We start from the raw sequence: 19,127 nt of genomic DNA on the forward strand, positions 1-19,127 counted from the left end.
CCTCATTGCTGCCTGGGTCTTTTCTATTCTGTTTAAGTACATAGTGAGTTCCTGGAGCATCCTGATTACCAGTATTTTGAACTGTGCATCTGCTAGGTCGGCTGTCTCTTCATTGCTTAGTTGTATTTTTTCTGGAGCTTTGATCTGTTCTTTCATTTGGGTCTTTTTTTTTTTTTTTTTTGTCGTGGCGCGCTTGTTACATAGTGAGGGGTGGAGCCTTAGGTGTTCATCAGGGCGGGGCAACCCCTGTCGCTGGGTTGTGACGCTGCATGTGGGGGCGAGGTCAGAGAGGGAACAATGGCGCTTGCTCTGCTCTCTCATGGATTTTGGTCCTCTCTGCCGCTTCCCACAAGCAAATTGGACTTTTCTGGTGCTGGTTCCCAGGTGGGTGGGCTTGTGTACATTCTAGGACCCTGTGGGTCTCTCCATTGGACTCCCCTGAATTTGGGAGTTTCTCCCACTGCTGCCTCAACCCCCACAGGTGTTTTCAGTCAGAAGTCTGAGGCTTTATTTCCCCGTGCTGGAGCCCTGGGTTGTGGGTATTTCTTGCTCCCCAGTTGTTCCTCCCAGTTATCTGCATGTGAATGTGGAGCCACCGGTCCTCCAGACACCACCTTGCTGAAAGACCTCTCCCCTTGGCTGGCTGTCTTTGCCTCTCTTACGGGTCTGGGTGAGTGTGTCTTCTTTACTTCTTGGTTGTCGGTCTTCCATACAGTTTGCTTTTCTGTCAGTTCTGGTTGTTTTTTGTTTTTAAATTTGTTGTTGTCCTTGTTTTGGTTGTGAGGAGGCACAGTGTATCTTACCTACGCCTCCATCCTGGCCAGAAGTAGAAACGTATTTCTTATGTACTTCAAATCTATACTTAATAAATGATCAACTAAGACTGGCACATAGAAATTTACTTACTTTTTAGATACAGAATAAAGCTAGTAAATGACAGAAAAGTATTTTGATTCCCAATTATGATTGTATGTCAAAAATATCAATGCTTTCTGGTCATCTACATTTGGGCACCATACTAGGTGCTGAGGATATAAGAATGAATACAGACTTTATAAGATGTACCTTTCCACTGAGTCTCATTAACTCTTGGTGAGTTAGGCAAAGGAGTTGTGATCAGAGCAGAATGATTCTGTCCTGATACAGACTTTTTCCCACATCACAACACTGACTTCTTTGGTTTCCACCTCACAAACATTTAAACTCATAAGTGTACCAGGTAAATATGGTCTGTAAGAATTCTATTTCTTTGTAATACCATGTTTATTTCAAATGAAAACGCTGGCTGTGATACAAAGATTCCTTTGTTAACAATTGCAATTATGTGCTAAAAGTTACTAAAACTTCATCTTTTATGAATGAGTGTGATTTAGATAAGTTATCAAGATGACTACTAAAATGATACAGAAGAAATTAATATTTAATTGTCAGGCCAAATACAAACCATGTTATTCTTGTATTACATAAAAAGTTAAAATAATAATGACTGTATCTACACTATTTCTTAAATAATTTTATACAATTTTGGATTATTTAAATTATTGCATTAATTTTAGGAGTTACTTAACAAGCAATATAATACAATTCCTATTGTATCCATGCAGAAAAGAGGCAAAGATGTGACACAGTCTTCCTCCTCTCCATCATACATAAATACAAAGTAGCAGTTTGAGACTGAAATTTAATCTCTCAACTATCCAGAATAGAGCTCTATAATCCATATTAAAAACAGCTTCATTTAAAAAATGTTAAACTTGAAGAAAAAGCTCTGAGCTACCACTTCTATTACTTACAAACATTCTCGTGGAGCATTTTAACTTTAAAGCTCCCAAACCGAATAGTTGGGGAAAAGAAAAAAAGAACACCTAAAAATTCCTTTATCATGATCTACTGTTACTGTTTGCCTCATAGTTCCTTTTTATACTCTAATACTTCAGCTTCTCCTATTCAAAGTTTTAAATTTTTATTATTTTCTCCCAAAAAGGTTGCTAATAAGATTCCCTTTAAACATATACTTAAGGAAGAATTCATGCAAGCCAATTTGATTTATACAAAAATTAGACTGATATCCAGAAACTTCAGCAGAGATATTATTACATTGTGTGTAAGGTTATTTTCTATTATCTAGTAAGTAAAAGGTAAGACAATTATATAAAATTAAGAAACATGGCTCCCAAATAGAGAAAAATATTAACAACTTCAATCTGTTCATTGTTATCTGAAACTGCTAATCTGACATAAAAAACAATCTCATCTTCTGGAACTGGTTCTAACCCGAGGTTTATTTCGTATATCTCTTGGAAATTATTAAATAATGGTTCCTGAATTTTAAGCTTTGATGGACAGAGACCAAAATTTCTGGGTCTTTTCAAGTCTGATTCCTACTTTTGAACGTCAAGTCTGATTTTAGTTATTTTTGGAGATGGTGTAAGGTCATCAACTTAGACTCTCCTCTCCCCCATTATGTATTATAGATGTACTAATAGCTTGAAACTTGATATGCTGCTATGGTTCAAACTTCTAGGCATAATTACTTCCCAAGCGGGTTGACTAACACATTGGTGTTTGACAATGGAATGCAATTCTGATAAAAAGAACTAAAAGCCACAGAGGTTTCTAGTCACTACTAATACCTGTAATGCTAGTAGTCAGAAAAGTAGAAAATAGGATTGATTACACAAACTGTGTTTGTTATTCAGCTAAGTTGAATCATGAGTTCTAACACTCTGAAGTGGAAAGGAAATGAACATTTATTAAGTTCCAGGACAAAACTCCCTTATCTATATATCTCATTTAATGCAACAACAACTCTATTGAGTAGCAATTACTCCCATTACACATATAGGACAACTGTCCAAAGTAATTCTGCCAGTAAGTATGTAAGAGACAAGGTTTCAATTAAGGAACTTCAAATTCCCAAACCAATATTTTTAGTACTCATAGGATTTATTTTAATTTATATTTATTGATGTTAGAGAGAAATGGGAAGGGGGGTAGGGGAGAGGCAGAGAGAGAGGGAAAGAGACAGACAGACAGACAGACAGACATACCCCCACAGAGATTTCTCGCTGCGCTTCTTTATGCACTCATTGCTTGAATCTTGTATGTGCCCTGATGTGGGATGGAACCTGAAACCTTGGCGGATCAGGACCCAGGTGAGCTACCCAGCCAGGGCAGGACTCGGGAATTTAAGGCTAGAACACTAGTACCACCTAAAGCACCAGTCCAATTCCTTTGTGTTACAGATGAGAAAACTGAGATCCAAAGAGAGTGAGACTTGCCCAATTACACCACACTCATGGTGAAACTGGGATTTGAATTCAAGTGCCCTGATATCCAGTGCACATGAGCACGTGTGTGTGTTTGACACTGAGCGTGTCACTCACATAATTTATAACATCATAACTGTCTCCAAATGAAATTCATACGTGTGGCAAGTTCAGGGATGTACGTTTTTAATGACCAAAATTATTAAATGTATTTGGCAAGAATAAAATCTGAATTGCCATTTATAAATTATTACATAGTGTAAAGAAGCTTGTTGCCAATATGCTTGTTTATTCAGTTAATAAAGTGTTTATTATATACTAGCTACTGTGCTTGGCAATAAGAATACAACTATATTTAAGAAAAAAGGAGTCCCTATTTACATCCCGGTGGAGGGTAAAGACAAATAAGTAGGCAATTACAATGCAGTGAGTCAGTGCTGTGATGGTGGGAGTACAAGAAGCTGTGGGAACAGAAAGCAGGAACACCTAACCCAGACTCGACTTTTCAAAGGAGGTGATAGGAAAGATGAGTAAAAGGAGTCAGCTAGTTAAGGATGGAGTATGGAGTATACATATATTTCAAGAGGAGCTGGAGGAGGGAGGGGAAATGTGTCTAGACAGAGGAGGACTAAATCATACAGGTCCCTGAAAGCAAGGGGTTTAATATCTTGTCTAGAATTACCTGGGGAACTTTAAAACAAACAAACAAAACACAGATGTCTGGATTCCATCTTAAACCAATTAAATCAGAATTTCTGGGAATAAAACTCTGGCACTAGTATTTTTAAAAAGCTAATTAGATGATTCTAATATGTAGCCTGGATTGAAAACCACTGTTTAAGCTATATAGTAAATTAAAAACACATTGCAAATAAAAGGTTATCTTAACTAAACTTCTGTGGGCCCTACTTTCTTATCTATTAAAAAACAGGGTGGAGAAGATTAGAAGTGGCATGATATTAGTGAAAGGAGTCAGAAAACATTGGTTGAGTCTGTCAAAGAGTCTGTCATCTGACACCTGTCTAACCTTAGGTTAAAATATCATTTCTCAGAGATAATAATCCTGCCTCGTTAAGGGGTTGTTGTGTACCTCAGGATAAATAATACCTAAGAAAACAGCTTGAAGTTGTGCTAATAAAATATGTACCAAGATTTAGGCTACTAAGGTTGCAGTTTTTAAGATCATAAATATTTTCACCAGAGATGAAATCTTTTATGATGCTCTGTTTAAAGAAGCACCCCTACCTTGGCATTCAAGATATTAAAATAATAAAATAACCGATCCTTTAATGCTACTCTAGTTGCTAAAGAGATCAAATGGGTTAAGATAGCTCTGCTCAAATAAACAAATCAACAGAGTATGTGCCTTTTTAAAAATGGTAACAGCAAATACTTAAAAATCTTTACTCAATAAAGGGTACTAATAAGGAAAGTTACATACATAGTAAACTGTTTTTGAAAAAATGTTATTATCTCCATTATTATATAAGTATTTTATTTATAAATTTATTTTTTTTCAGGGAACACTTATTTGGGATAGAAAGGATCTCATCCTGACGGGAAGGAAGCTCTGTCTCCAGAAGGGCTGTTCCACGCACAGAGCCAGGCAAAGCCACTGCTCTTCTACAGTCTGCCTTCTGTACGTGTCTAGCCCTGTGAGAATATACACTTTCTTGTAATTTTTCAGTTTAAGTACAGTATTTGTACTTAGCAACATCTCTTTAATGCTATATCCAATTTACTATATATCTAACTTTTTATATATCTTTTATAACTTAAAAGTTAGATATATAAAAACACTTGTACTGTAAAAGTTAGATATATAAAAACACTTCTACTTTTCTAATTCTTCAACTAAAACTGATAGCAATGGCTTTCAAACTTTATACTCATAGTCAATGATAAAATCTTAAGTTAATATTCATTTATTTTCTTGCTATTTTCACTATGATGCTATTACTATTGCAATGTACTATCATTTATTTAAACTATTTAATTTATGATGATGAAAAAGCCACAAGAAACTTTTGAAAAAAGTTAATGATAAAATTTTATTTAACTTTAAAAACAAAATAAGAAATCTTAAAAAAAAACAAATGCGCGCACACACAGCTGGGCCATGATCAGATAATTTTGGCTGATGACATTGCAGAACAGTTATTCTGATATTTAAAATTTTCCAAACGTGATGTATAGATATCTATGCTATCAATCAGAATTCAAAAACCTTAAAACTTGAACACGCAGACATATTATCAAATTCTTACGATGCAGTTAATTCAAGTCCATTAATAAAGTCATAAGTGTTTTAATTTATCCAAATTAAGTTGGCAACATGGTATCTTAAGTATTTCGAGATCTTTTCTTACCCGGCAATTCAGCACATAAATTTTGCATCGTGCAAGATAAACAAATAACCAGAGAATCTACTTTCTAAGCAGGGAAATATGCAACCAATATTGCCCGCGGTGGTTCAAAAGTAGCCTTAGACCCAACTTGAGTTACCAGTTTACCAACCCGAGTTATCTAGGGGCTCTCCCAGGCTTCACAAACTACGATTTAAAACATCATCACGCCAACCCATGTCCTGCATGTGCATAAAGGCGTAGCGCTAAAATGAGGAAGCTTCACCAAAAAACGAAATCACAGCTCCAATTCATTAAAGAATACGCAGGCTGTTTTCTAAAAGCTTCCTCTTGCGCTCCCCTTACCTTTCACGTAGCTATGTAAACAGCTCTCCAGTTATAGACATTTAAGAAAGTAGCTTTCGATTCTCAAGTCTGGTAACTAGCCACCATCACCCCTATTCCTTTAGCATCCTAAAATAAACCACTCAAGCCGAGGTCACGGGCGAAACTCTCAGCTATAAAATCGGCATCGCAGAATACTTTGTAGAGACACAAATCACGAGACAATACCTCGGGTCTATGAATGAAAGATCTAATACGTTTGATTGTCACAGTCAAAGGGGAAAAAACAACCTCGAGAGGAAGGGTGGGAGGGGAACTGTGGGGTGGGGGAGCAGTTTTCCTTCAGCTCCAGCCGGGCGATTTAAACCCAGTATGTGGCAAACGCAGGGTCGCCAGGCTGGCGGGGCCGGGGCCGGGGTTCTCCCTTGGGCATGACAGCCTGTCATGATCAGCTCAGGGCTCTGTGCCGAATCCCTCTTGCCGCGGTGCTCGGGGCAACCCGGCCACCCGCGGGCTGGGTGGGCGTGCAAGGGCGCTGGGGACTGAGCTACTGTGGCTGGGGCGGCGGCCCTGGGCGCACTTCCTCAGTTCCCAGCCGCCCATCACCAAAAATGGGAGAGGAAGGAAACAAGGAGCGAGGCAGTGGCCACAGGGAGAAAAGAGGGAGCCCTGGTCTCTGCATTTGGGTGAGGCCAGTGGCAGGCCGGGGAGACGAAGCGGCGCTCCCAGGCGAACTCCACTGCAGCCCGACGCTGGGAGAGACAACCCCGCGATTAGCCCCCGCCCAATACGGCGGGCGAGCCCGAGAGTCCCCGGCACCCACCAGTCTCCATCCCCACCGCGCCCGCTCCCGGCCAGTTCGCGCTCTACTCACGCTCGGAGCTCCTCCAGGCTCCGCGGATCTAGCCGCATCGGGTCCCAGCCTTCCAGGCGGCGGTGGAGCGGAGGGAGAGGAGAGCGGGCAGCACGGCCCCCGCCTCCTGGCCCCTCTCCCCCGCCGCTCCGGAGCTGCCCAGCCGGGCCGAGCCCTGCCTCGCCGGTGGCCCCAGCCCCAGCGTCTGCGGCGGCAGCAGCTCGAGACCTCAGCGGCTGCAGCGGCGGCACCGGAACTGCCGCTTTCTCCTCGTTCCCTCTTCTAGCTAGCCCCCGTCACACGCCCCCACCCCCGTCTCCTTTCTCTGTCACCCCTGTTTTTTTTTTCCCTTTTGTTTCCAGAATAAACTTTATTGGTCTCCTTTTCCGCTCACATCGTGTAAACAAACAACGAACTCATCCCCACCCCCTTGACTCCCCCCTCCTCTGGCAGAGGAGGGTAAGAGTTGAAGAGGGGCAGGGCTTATGATGCCCCGGAAGCAGATGTGCAAAAGGGGAAGCAAAATTGCAGAGATCGGGAGGGGAAGTGGGCAAACAGGGTAACAGAGTGCTGTTGCGGCTGCGCCTTGCTTTTCCGCCCGGAGTTCGGGTGGTGGGGGGGGTTGTTTTTATGGCGTGCGTATATGAAATACTCCGTCTTTCGTAGTGGTGAGGTTGTGTGTCATCCTAGGGCGGCATATGTGTCGTGTATCAGTTTCTACCAGCATCAGGCGGCCTGGGGTAGAGATAAAGAAAGGGGGATACCTGGAGCAAGTGAGTTCACCCACTTTAATGCCCGTAGAGGAAATGAGATATCCTTTTCTCTGGAGGCGAGAGAAGGGGGCGCGGTGGCTAACCACAAGTGGTTATAGATACTAGAAAGAAGGCCTTTTACAAAGCGTTCTTCTGCTAACGTAAAGTTGTAGCGCATTCTAAAAACGCAATGCACTGTTTTAGCGCTCTGCAATTCTTTGACTCAGGGGAGACCTTTTGCAATGCCCCCTCCACCTCCTCTGTTTTTTTCAGATTTGAATCAGCTTGTAGGATTCAATTCTGACATTTCAGAAGGCGTGCTGTTTTTGTGTCGTTCCCGCGAAGACTTCAGAAAAGCCATCTTGGCTATAGGTCAGATTCAAGGTGGTGCTTTGGTACTGCATACTACAGAAACCTGTTTTTGCTTGAGAACCCTGTAATGGGATCTGTTGCCCTCTGAGATCACAGTAAATTAGGGCCCAGTTTACTCCCTGTTTCTCCCCCTAGTGGTCTTTCATTGTACTGAAAAGGTATAGGACCAGCGCTACAAGTCCTCAAACGTTGGCTCTCCCTTGAATTTTGAAGTAGAGGACTTGGGAGTGTTACAGTCCTGCTTGTCAAGCAGAGCTAAAACCTGGCACTACTTGTTCATACCCAGTCATAAATGAGATACATATCTCTATGTGGTCATAGTTTCATTTGATTGTATTTCTATACTGTGTTTTCTTAAACTCTGGTTTTCATTTAACATTCCAGGAGTCTGTCTCTGAATATTTTTCTCGAACCAGTGGTTTTATTTATTGTTTTTAGCAGTTTCACAATACTATTACTCTAGAGCAAGCAATTTTTTTTTTTTTAAGAAATGAATTACTAGTCAAAGTAAACCTTAAGGCAGCAGTTCCCAAATTCTGTTTCCAGGCATAATTTCATGAGAGATTACTTGGTGGGGAAAAACTCTGCTAGGTATATTTTACTCAAGGTCCTATGACTATAAGAAGAATGTTTTACAAGAACAGTTGAAATAGCAATTCTCATATTGTACATGAAACAAAAAGAAAGGTATACTTCAGAATTAAAGAATTGCAGCCTAAGTCTTTAAAATGTCCAAGATGAAACTATTGTTTCATTCTAACACATCACAAATATAATGGTTCTTTTGCCTTTTGGATTTATTTCCATAGAAAGTATAGATAACATGATTCAAATGTGCATTGTGCACCAAAAGTATTCTCTAATAGCACTTAAGTCACTACTAATCAATGAAGTAATTTGAAAACAGATCAACTTGGTTTATGTAGCAATGTACTGTGGATGAATAAAATTGCAACATGACACTGAAAATACTCTGAGGGTTAACAGAGTGAGCTACTTTATAGAATATTTTTTAATCAGTTATGGTAAGGTTTGTTTTGCCCCAGAATGTCCTATGTGCACTTATTTTAAAAAATTAATGTGCATTGTTGGGTGAAATGTTCTAAAAATGTCAATTTTATTAAGTTGATTGGTAATGTTTAAGTCATATATTTTTACTGGTTTTCTCTATATCTACAATTTCTGGGAGATCAGTTTTGATGTCTCCAACTATAATTGTGGATTTGTCTATATTTCCTAACTTTATAAGTTTTGAAGCTCTCATGTTAGGTTGGAACACATCATGCCTTTAGAATGATATGTTTGGTTTTTTTTTAATTCTCACCTGAGAACAGTTTTTTCATTGATTTGTGGGAGGGAAGGAGGGTGGGAGGGAGGGAGGGAGAAAGAAAGAGAGTGAGTGAGAGAGAGAAAGAGAGGCATCAATTGGTTGCCTGCTACTTGTGCCTGACCAGGATGGAACCTGCAACCTAGGTATGTGCCCTGACCAGGAATCAAACCCTCCACCTTTTGTGTGCAGGATGATGCTCCAACCAACCAAGCCACACTGGCCAGGAGTAGAATGATATGGTTTTTTAAAAAATAATTTTATGTACTTATCTTTAGAAAGGAAGGGAAGGAAACAGGGAGAGAAATATCATTGTATGGTTGCTTCTCATGCATCCCTTGCTGGGAACTGGCCCCTGCTAGGAACTGTCTGCAACCCAGGCATGTGGCCTGGACTGGGAATCAAACCTCGATCTTTTGGTTCGCAGGCCGGTGCTCAATCCACTGAGCTACACCAGCCAAGGCTAGAATGATACGTTTTTGATGACTTTTTTTTTTTTTATCATTATGTACTGTTTCTCCTTGTCTCTTGTATTATCTTTATTCTGAAATCTATTTTGTCTCACATTAATATACACACTCCAGCTTTCTTTTGATTAGTTTTCTGTGATATGTCTTTTCCCACCTTTTTATTCATCTTTCTATATTGTTATATTTAAAGTGGTTTATTTGTAGACAACATATAAGTCTTTTTTAAAAAATTCCAATTTGATAATCTCTTTTTTTAATTGCTGTGTTTAGATGATTTACATTTAGTGTGATTATTGATATGGTTGTATTTAAACCTATTATTATTTGCTTTTCGATTTTTCTTTTTTCTATTCTTTCCTGTCTTCTTTTGAATTGCTTGAATATTTCTTAATATTACATTTCAATGTATATATATTTGGATACAGCTCTATTTTGTAGTTGCTCTGTGGCTTACAATATACATATCTAAACTTTCACAGTGTAACGAGTGGTAATATTACATCGTTTCAAGTAAAATGTAGATACCTTACTGCCATATGCTCTGTCCCTGCTCTACCACCGACCTTTATGACCTAGTTGGTATAATATTATATTTATTATTTTTAAAACTTTTGTAAGTTTATTTAAGCCAAACTGATCACATGTGCCAGGGAGCAAGATCTCAACTAATCTCAAATGCTCCAGAGACCAGCAGTTTTGTAACTTCTTTTATGCTTTTGAAAATAATGAGGGAATGTACATGGATGTGGGAGAAAGCAAGGTGGGATTGGATTACAGGATCGTTAACAAGATTACATACTCTCTTGAGGGTTATACTTAAGGATATTACTGAAGGATAATACTGAAGGATATTACTTAAGGCATTTCAAAGGCATGTTAACTTAGATGCACAAGAACAATGGACAGTGCTGGCTTACAACCTTTCACTGAAGAAGTTGTAGGCCTAGGTTGTGACTCTCCACCATGACCTGCCTGATGAGGAATTTATGACCAGATCACCTTTTGAGGTTGCCTTCCATAGAACCCATTTTTTTTCATCCACACTTACCTGCTTTGATCATACATTGGTGTGAAGGATGCATTGGTAAGCAATCTTTTGGTCCAATAGCAAGTTCTCACAGAGCTAGGAAGGCTCATTCCTAGGATATGGCATTATTGACCTTGTGTTGTTGACTATTGAGGATGGGGCAATATTATAACCATGGCATCTGAGTTGAGGCTGATTTTTTTCCAAAAGGGAAGACCATGTAAATAAAAGGCAGTTGGGTCTTTTGCCCTTCATTACAAGAAAACATTGAATCATTTCTAGGAACTATCATGATCTGAATTTTGCCTTCTGTCTCATTTTTCTGTGTTTGGCTTCTAGTATAACATTTACATAAGCCATGAAAAGAGTATTAAAAGTTATACATGTCCAGTAATCATAGACTGTTGGACAGTATAGAAAAACCCAAAGAACAAGTCATATTATTATGACTAATATCACTAAAGAAAATAAAATAAATGGATTTTGAGTTCAATATCAATCTATCAGTATCCAGGTCTTGTGGATGTCTTAGGATAGCTGTTTACCTCTGGTAGCAGCAGGTTCTTGTCCTCAAGGAGTCTTGGATGTTCGTAGACAATGCTAGATGTCCATTTGAGGTTAGGAGCTTGATAAGTTTCCTTCCAATGAGGTTGGAGAGTGTCTTTTATTTGATATCCTTTCCAATAAACAAAATCTCCAAGTGGCAGTTAAATAATCTTTATGTGTGTGTTGTGCTGGAGGTATAAGGTTTGAGCCCTCCATACTGATTGATTGCTTGAGACAGCCTTGCAGAGGTGGGCAGGGATGTGTTGGTGTCACTGTCCCCTTTGAGGACAGCATAAGTGATGTTTAAAATCTTTGTCTCCTGGGAGCTCTCTGTGAAAGCAAGTGGTTACCACCTTGGCATTTTCACAAAGTGACTGTCGAACCTTGGCAGTAGTGTAAGATGTTTCTTTTCAATAATGGCAGCTCATCAGTTCCTTCAAATAAGGCCAGCTTAAATGTGTTACGATGGTACCAGAGAGCCAGGAAGAATCAAGTGGCCACCTTGAGTTTTCTATAGCCCTGACTTACTTGTTTAATTTACAACCATTGTTTACCTACACAATATACCCTAGACTATTTTTATCATTTATTTTACAATGCTTTGTATGCAATTGAAAGTCTTCTGATGTGTTTCATGGGCCCTTTCGAAACACTGCAAAGTTATTCCTGCATATATTGAGATTCTTTATCCTTAAAACCTCAATTTCTAATGAAAACTGAGAAGCAATTAGCATTCTTTAATTTAGCAATTTTATGAAGACATTTTATGACTTGTAGAAACATTTCATAGACAGAAAAGCCAATTATTAACATGGACTTATTTTTATTAAACCCAGTATAAAAAATGCATGTTTGTTTTACTTAAACTAGCAAACTTAAGCTAGGTTTTATTTACTAAGGATTAATTTTAGATCATGTAAACTTGAAAAGCATGATTTAATTTTTCTTTTTCTAACAACTTTAGAATATTCAGTCCTTAAGAAGAACTTGCCTTTAAATTGATTTTAACAGTACCATCTGGAGGTAGAAAATTTTCTAACATTTACAACATACACACATAGACAACACAGACACAAACAGAATAGTGGGATCCAAATTTTGTTTCGGAGGCATTTGCAATTTATATATATCCTGGACAAGTCAAGTTGAAATAAGGACAGCCATTTTTAATATCCCAAAGAATTGGGTTGACACCTAAAGGACACCATAGGTTGACCCATTTATCTAAATCTTTTTTTTTGAAGCTTTGTGAGACCAATGAAATATGCTTTCCATTCTTCCTGCCTAATTTTATAGATGGCTTTTTCTATGTGCATGTAAAAGATTAATTTAGAAGTATCAGTGGATCCTCATCTTGGTCATCTTAGTATTAACACTAATGGAAGACCGACTCTCATGCGGCTTATTGGCCTCAGAGTTTCTCATGTTATTTATGAGATCTGTAGCGACAGAGCAAACTTCTAGGGAAAACCAGCCCTTATGTCCATGTTTCTAGGTGACCCAGTGTGGTGAATATCCTTATAGAACTGCTTCATACCCCAGAGGAAATTTTTTTCAGGTAATGCCACAACATTTTTAGTCACCTAAGAATACTTGAGCAGGGGCCAAGGAGAGTATACTGGACTCTTCCTGAACTCGGATAATTTCCAAAACCCAGAACCCTCCTCTCTCAGGCCCCTCTCTGAAGGTGAACCTGTTCTAGGATGCTCTGCCCTTCTCTTTGGGTTTCCTACCACTGGCTTCTCCTGTATCAGCTGTGCTGCCTACAGGATGACTCCTGACGGCATCTATCTCTAACACTCTGGATTTGGGGATTTGAGCAAATCCCCAAAATCACCCCATTGGCTGTTTGGGTTGGGGAAGTAAGTGTCCTTTCTCTTTCAGAGTTAAAAAAAGTATTGTTTGGACTCTTAGTAAGTAATCCCATTAAAAAGCCAAAATTAAATGCAACCCATTTTTTTTCTTCTTTTTCCTTTCCCTGGGTGATCCCAACACTTATCCACCCCAAGGACTTTCTAAGAACAGCTCAAGTAAAGTCATGTATGAGTACTTAAAGCAAGGAGATCCCAAATACAAAAAAAAACCCTCATCCCAGTTCACCTGATATGAAGTAGTGAGCTGGTCGGGCACAGTGCGCCCTTGCTTTTACGTAGCACTGGGTGCGGGTTCACAGGGTGATTTTGGGTGGACTTCTTTGGAATTGTGCTGACTATACTGAGTAAATGTCAATAGAAGAAATGTCCAAACCTGTGAGGAATTTTTATGTGTTTATATGAGTCAAACTGACAATAAATGCCAGGGAACAGAATCTCCAGTTCTCCCCCATATTATATATGAGTCTGTTATGCTTGAATGAAATCTGTTGTTCTGTATCAAAGAAGTGCAAGATTCTTTTTGATCTTTTTCTTAACTTAGAAAGACATGGAACCCTTCATGAATCTGCATGTCATCCTTGCACAGAGGCCAAGCAAATCTTGTCTGTATGTTCCAGTTTCAGTATATATGCTGCTGAACTTAGCACTCTCTTTTTAAACTTTTAACACAGTGACACATGCACATAGCTGGAATCTAATACTAAAAAGATTATATTAAAAAAAACAGTACTTTCTCATTTCTTGCATCTTATTTTTGGAGCCAAACACATTAAATTCTCTTGTTATTTCAGGAATTAGTATTATAACACTATTTTACCATTTTTATTTAACTCTTATGTAGACACATATATAGCCTTGCTTTCCCTCACCCTATACCCTCAGTATAATTATAATTTTGAGTTAAGGATCAATATTTACATTATGACTGTGTTAATATTATTAACTGCATAGCCAAATAGTGTGTGCTTTTCTGTCCTGAAAAGCTTGACTTGTTCTTAAAGAAAATAGTTGCATCATTTATCACATGTATAATTTTTGTATGTACCTATTCTTTTTTCCAATTCCATATCAATTTGTCTAATGTGTAATACTTGTCTTACCCCACTATATCCGATCAGATATATCAAATAACCCTTTAATTCTACTTATTGTTTTCTCTCTGAAACCCTATCTTAGAGCCCTTCATCCTCCTGCTCCAGTCTGGACTGGTTACTTTTCAGGCTCCTGCTGCCTAGCATTTGAGACTGCCCTTTGCCATTTTCTATTCTAGTGTCCTTGTTTCCTAGATCCTGTGCTTTCCCCTTTCTTGATTACTTCCTCATTTCAGAGGAGTACTTCTCCAGTAGCTTCCTGAAAAAGGGTGAGGGGGAAATAGATTATCTGAGATTTTAAATATATGAAAAATGTGTTCCATTTCAGTGGTTTTCAACACTGGCTGCATATTAGAATTATATGGGAGAGCCTTAAAAGCAGAAAAAAAATCAAAGAACCTTTGGAGGCTCTGTCTCAGACCCACTCAAAGAGAATTCTGGGAGGGTTTAAGTTCATCAGGAGATTCTAACGTAAAGTTGAGAATCAGATTGCTGCAAACTTGAAATGAAGATTAGGCCAAATTCTAAGATGGCCCTAAAGATTTCCTCTCCATGATGTACACAACTTGCATAATCCTCTTCTATTGAGTGTGGGTGGTACTAGTACATACCAGGAAATATTATTCCCAGGAATAAGTTACTAATCACTTGGCTTTGAGTTAGAGTATCCGGGTTGAGTGTAGGTGAGTCCTTCAAGGGTAGGTAAAGCATCTGAGAGATGTTCCCCTGCTGGCCCTGAAGGTGAAGCAAACTGCTGTGTTGCTAGAGGAGGGGCCAAATGGCAAGGGCCTGAGGGAAAGCCATTAGGAAAGCAGAGCAGTCCTAGGCTGATAGGTAGCAAGAAAACAAGGTCTCCTGTCATAAAACCTCAAGGAACTGACTTCTGCCAACAGCTCGAGTGAGTTTGAAAGAGTACTGAGTGCAGATTTAGCTGATACCTTGATTGCAGCCTGGTAAGAACACAAGCAAAACACCCAGCTCTGTGCCCAGGCTTCTAACCCAGGTAAACTGAGATTATAAGTGGGTAACTGAGATTATGGTATTTGCTGTGCAGCAATAGAAAACTGCCTAGAATTCTGGGGAGCGGAGTTAAATCATTTTCCCTATGGATTTTACTTTATTTTTTAATATTTCATTTTTACTGCATTTTTATCTGTTACTATTTATTTCCCCCATATCCTCTTTCTACCTCCACTCACCCTGTCCCCCCACAATCACCACACTGTTGTCTATGTCCATGAGTTCTTTTTCCCCTCAATCACTCCCCCCCACCCAAATCTCTTCCTGCAGAGATGTCAGCCTGCTCTCTATGAGTCTGTCACTGTTTTTGCTCGTTAGTTCGGTTTGTTCGTTAGATTCCACATACGAGTGAAATATGTGGTGCTATATATGTGGCAATACATATGGTACTTGTCTTCTCTGTGTGGCTTATTTCACTTAGCAAAATGTTCTCCAGGTCCGTCCATGCTGTTGCAAAGGGTAAAGTTTTATTTTAATGGCCCAAGTATTCCATTGTGTAAATGTACCATAGTTGTTTTATGTACTCATCTATTGATGGACACTTGGGCTGCTTCCATATCTTGGCAATTATAAATAACACTGCAATGAACATAGGGGTGCTTATATTCTTTCAAATTAATGTTTTGGGTTTCTTCAGGTAAATTCCCAGAATTGGAATTGCTGGGTCATAAGGCAGTTGCTTTTTTAATTTTTTGAGGTATCTCAACACTGCTTTCCATAGTGACTGCAGCAAACTGCATTCCCACTAACAGAGCAAAGTGTTTCCCTCTCTCCACATCCTCTCCAGCATTTGTTGTTTGTTGATTTATTGATAATAGCCATTATGACAGGTGTAAAATGATATCTCATTGTAGTTGTAATATGCATTTCTCTGATGATTAGTGACATTCAGCATCTTTTCATGTATCTATTGGCCTTCTGTATGTCTTCTTTGGAGATGTGTCTGTTGAGGTTCTTTGCCCATTTTAAAAATTGGATTGTTTGCTGTTTTGATGTTAAGTTTTATAAGTTACTTATAAATTTTGGTTACTGACCCCTTATCAGATGTATTGGTGAATATATTCTCCTATTCCATGGGTTCTATTTGTATTTCATTGATAGTTTCTTTTGCTGGGCAAAAACTTTTATGTAGTCCCATTTGTTTGTTTCTTTTGTATTTGTTGCCTAAGGAAATAGATAAAATATTGCATGAGCAATGTCTGAGATTATACTGCCTGTATTTCTTTTTAGATTTTTATGATTTGGGGTCTAATATTTAACTCTTTAATCCATTTTGAATTTATTCTTGTATGTGGTGTAAGGAGGTTGTCGTTTCATTTTTCTGCACATATCTGTCCAGTTTTCCTAACACCATTTACTGAACAAACTATCCTTAGCCCATTGTGTATGCTTGCTTCCTCTGTCAAATATGAATTGACTATAAAGACTTGGGTTTATTTCTGGACTATCTATTCTGTTCCATTGATTTAGTGTCCATTTTTATGCCAGTACCATTGCTGTTTTGATTACTATGGCCTTGTAGTGTAGTTTGATGTTAGGTAGTGTAATTCCTCCAACTTTGTTCTTCTTTCTCAAGATTGCTGTTGCTATGAGGGGCCTTTGGTGGTTCCATATAGATTTTTGAAATATTTGTTTTAGTTCTGTGAAATATGACATTGGTATCTTGGTAGGAATTGAATGGAATCTATAGATTGCTTTGGGTAGTATGAACATTTTAATGATATTAATTCTTTCTATCCACAAACACAGTATATGCTTCCACTTATTTGTATCTTTTTCACTTTCTTTGGTCAATATTTTATAATTTTCCAAGTATAGATCTTTACATTCTTGGTTAAATTTATTCCTAAGTATTTTATTCATTTCGAAACAACTGTGAGTAGGATTATTTTCTTAACTTCCATTTCTGACAGTTCATTATTGGCATATAAAAATGCAACTGTTTTCTGGATTTTAATTTTGTATTCTGCTACTTTACTAAATTTATTTATTAGTTCTAGTAGTTTCTTGGAGGAATCTTCAGGGTTCTTTAAAAATAGTATCATGTCACCTGCAAATAAAGGGAGTTTTACTTCTTTCTTTCCAACTTGGATGCCTTTTATTCCTTCTTCCTTTCTGATTGCTGTGGCGAGGACATCCTGTACTACATTGAATAAGAGAGGTATAAGTGGGCAAACCTCTCTTGTTCCCAAACTTAAGGGGAATGCTTGTACTTTTTCCCGTTGAGTATATGCTGGCAGTGGGTTGTCATATAGTTATGTTGAGGCATATTCTGTCTACTCTCACTTTCCTGATAGTTTTTATCATAAATGGGTGCTGGATTCTATCAGATGCTTTTTCTGAAACTATTCATATGATCATGTGGTTTTTATCCTTCATTGTGTTAATGTGGTATATCATGCTTATTGATTTGCAAATGTTGCACCAACTTGCATCCCTGAAATAAATCCCACTTGCTCATGGTGTATGCTCTTCTTGATATATTTCTATATTTGGTTTGTTATAGTTTGTTGAAGATTTTGGCATCTATGTTCATCAGTGATATTGGCCCATTATTTTCTTTCTTTGTAGTGACTTTATCTGGTTTTGGAATTAAGATAATGCTGACCTCTTAAAATGAGCCTGGGAATCTTTCTTCCTCTTGAATTTTTTGGAATAGTTTGAGAAGGAAAGGTGTTCATTCTGTTGGAATATTTGGTAAAATTCACCTGTGAAGCCATCTAGTCCAGGGCTTTTGTTTGTTGGGAGCTTTTTGATTGCTGCTTCAATTTCACTAGTTGTAATCTGTCTTTAATCTCTCTTTAAAGATCTCAGATTCTCTGATTCTTCCTGATTTAGTTTTGGAAGATTGTATGTTTCTAGGATTTTATCCAATTTGTCCAGATTGTCCAATTCGTTGGCATATAGTTGTTCATATTTTCACATAATCCTTTGTATTTTTTGGTGTCGGTTGTTACTTCCTCTCTTTTATTTTTTATTTTATTTGGTTACTCTCTTTTTTTCTTGATGAAACTGGTTAAAGGTTTGTCTTGTTTATCTTTTAAAGTACCAGCTCTTGGATTCATTGATCTTTTGTGTTATTTTTTTAGACTCTATTTTGTTTATTTCTGCTCTTATCTTTATTATTTCCTTCCTTCTATAAATTTTGGACTTTGTTGTTCTTTTTCAAGTTCCTTTAAGTGTAAAGTTGGGTTGTTTACTTGAGCTTTTCTTGTTTCTTGAAGTAGGCTTGGAATGCTATGAATTTTCTTCATAAGACTGCTTTCCCATGTCTCACAGATTTTGAGTTGCTGTGTTCTCATTGTCCTATGTTTTGAGGTATCTTTTGATTTTTTTTGAACTCATTGTTAACCCATTCATTGTATAGTAACGTTATTTAGCTTCATGTCTTTGTGTATTTTTCAGTTTTTTTCTCATGTTGATTTCTGGGTTCATAGCATTATGTTCAGAAAAGATCCTTGATATGATCTCAGTCTTCTTAAATTTACTGAGACTTTTTTTGCGTTCTACCATGTGGTCTAGTCTAGAAAATGTTCCCTGTGCACTTGAAAAGTATGTATATTCTGCTGCTATGGGATGAAATGCTTGAAGATATCAATTAAATCCATTTGATCCAGTGTATCTTTTAAGGCCACTGTCTCCTTGTTCATTTTCTATCTGGAAGATGTATCTATTTAAGTCAATAGGGTGTTAAAATCCCCAACTATGACTGTATTTCTGTTAATCTCTCCTTTTATATCCATCAAGATTTGCTTTACATCAGACTTTCTGCCAAGATGGAGGCATAGGTAGACATACTGTGCCTCCTCGCACAACCAAAACAAGGACAACAACAA

At 38.2% G+C, this 19,127-nt stretch overlaps 2 protein-coding genes and 1 non-coding gene across 4 annotated transcripts in view; 1 reads left to right on the forward strand and 2 right to left on the reverse strand.

Annotated features, from left to right (window-relative positions):
- The window catches only part of PIK3CA (phosphatidylinositol-4,5-bisphosphate 3-kinase catalytic subunit alpha), an 87,565-nt gene extending 80,291 nt beyond the window's left edge, over positions 1 to 7,274 (reverse strand). For both annotated transcript variants that reach the window (XM_037136911.2, XM_037136912.2), the window contains exon 1: positions 6,834 to 7,274. The gene's annotated coding sequence lies outside the window, so the exon portion shown is untranslated. The remainder of the gene's footprint in view (positions 1 to 6,833) is intronic.
- Positions 7,275 to 7,496: 222 nt separating this feature from the next.
- The window catches only part of ZMAT3 (zinc finger matrin-type 3), a 56,596-nt gene continuing 44,965 nt past the window's right edge, over positions 7,497 to 19,127 (forward strand). Inside the window, exon 1 of the mRNA XM_037136878.2 lies at positions 7,497 to 7,585. The gene's annotated coding sequence lies outside the window, so the exon portion shown is untranslated. The remainder of the gene's footprint in view (positions 7,586 to 19,127) is intronic.
- Positions 13,722 to 13,827, reverse strand: LOC119043045 (U6 spliceosomal RNA). Its single transcript, XR_005081341.1, has one exon. It is a non-coding gene; the product is annotated as a U6 spliceosomal RNA (small nuclear RNA).

The sequence above is a fragment of the Artibeus jamaicensis genome, unplaced genomic scaffold (assembly GCF_021234435.1).
Source record: "Artibeus jamaicensis isolate MK-2021 breed Jamaican fruit bat unplaced genomic scaffold, CSHL_Jam_final scaffold_474, whole genome shotgun sequence".
Lineage (NCBI taxonomy): Eukaryota > Metazoa > Chordata > Mammalia > Chiroptera > Phyllostomidae > Artibeus > Artibeus jamaicensis.